The following is a 1,843-nucleotide window of genomic DNA, read 5'->3' as shown; positions in this document are numbered from 1 at the left end:
GTGAACAGTTTTATTTTTCTATCTTTGTCCATATGGGAAAATATTTCTTTAGGTTAGGTGCACAGAAGTGGTATCCTAGGCATATGTATTCGATTTTTGGGGGAAATATTTGTGGCATCCCTTCTGCCTCTATTACTCTCCCAACCTGTGCTGCCCTGGATCTCTCTGTTCTGCTTTGACTAGTCTTGCAAGCTTCTGACGAGGGAGCTGACCAGGGGCTGGAGACTGAGTGGGCACCACAACAATGGCTGCTGCCAGTATCCATTCAGTCAGAGATCCAAGAAAGTCCAGAACTGTGGCAAAAGCAGAGGTGTCTTAGGAGGAACTGCTGACACCTCTTCCTAGATGTCCAGGAGCACAGATCGTGCTCCAGAAAGCAGAAAGCTAAGATTCTGGGCTTTGAAGGAGGACACAGCACATGTTAGAATCTTAGTTTGCTTCAATGGAAATTAACCTCTTCCAAGTCTCTACCTGATGATGTAAGTCGAGACAATTTGCCAGCTTGTGTTTAGAAAAAAAAAAAAAAGTTTGATTTCTGTTTGACATCATACATTGGCATAAATTTCAGATTAAAGATTTAAATGTATGAAATAAAACTAGAATGGTTTAGAAGAAAATTTTGGTCAATATTTATGTATTCTAGGGATGGCCTTGACTTTTCTAAGCATGACACCAAAAGCAGAAACAGTAAAACAAAATAAGCTGTTTTGACTGAAAGGAAATTGCAAAAACTTTCACATGACAATACATTCCAACATAAGCAAAAACTTTTGATACAGAACAATCTGTGAGAATATATTTGCAGAATATACGCCATAGATCTGTGTAACATCCTATTTACATATATATGAAGAATTCTAATACATACATTAGAAGGCTGGGAATTATGGCTCACTCCCATAATCCCAACATATTGGGAGGCTGAGGCAGGAGGATCTCTTGAGCCCAGGAGTTCAAAACCAGCCTAGACAACATAGTGAGACACTGTCTCTACAAATAATTAAAAAATTAGCTGGGTATGGTGGCATGCACCTGTGATCCCTGCTACTCAGGAGGTTGAGATGGGAAGATGGCGTGGGCCCAGAAGGTTGAGGCAGCAGTGAGCAGAGATTGTGCCACTGTACTCCAGCATGGGCAGAGGCTCTATTTCAAAATAAATAAGTAAATAAATAAGAAGACAAAGGCCTACTTATGCCTAGTGTTTCATTATTGGAATGCTAACCATATGGGAATTATTTATATCCTACTGCTCAAGGTCATCGCCAAGGTCTGATTTTTCACACATGTCCGCAATTCAAAAAATTGCAACCTCTGGCATAAATGGGTTCAATAATTTAACAAAAAGAAAACACAAAGGACCCTTTTTTTTTTTTTTAGATGGAGTCTCACTCTGTTACCCAGGCTGGAATGAAGTGGCATGATCTTGGCTCACTGCAACCTCCACCTCCCAGGTTCAAGTGATTCTCGTGCCTCAACCTCCTGAGTAGCTGGGATTACAGGTGTGCACCACCATGCCCAGCTAATTTTTGTATTTTTAGTAGAAACAGTGTTTTACCATGTTGGCCAGGCTGGTCTTGAACTCCTGATCTCAAGTAATCTACCTGCCTTGGCCTTCCAAAGTGCTGGGATTATAGGTGTGACCCACCGTGCCCAGCCCTGGGACCATAAATATTAAAGTATAAATTGATATAATATTTCTGGAGCTAATCAAATGTTTCCGGAGCTAATCAATGTTATACATTAAACTATGTATATATTTTATTTTATTATTATTTTTATTTTTTGAGACGGAGTTTCGCTCTTGTTACCCAGGCTGGAGTGCAGTGGTGCGATCTCGGCTCAC

The sequence above is a fragment of the Cebus imitator genome, unplaced genomic scaffold (genome assembly GCF_001604975.1).
Source record: "Cebus imitator isolate Cc_AM_T3 unplaced genomic scaffold, Cebus_imitator-1.0 Scaffold34, whole genome shotgun sequence".
NCBI lineage: Eukaryota > Metazoa > Chordata > Mammalia > Primates > Cebidae > Cebus > Cebus imitator.
The sequence above is the reverse complement of the archived record's forward strand: the minus strand, read 5'-3'. Positions refer to the sequence as shown.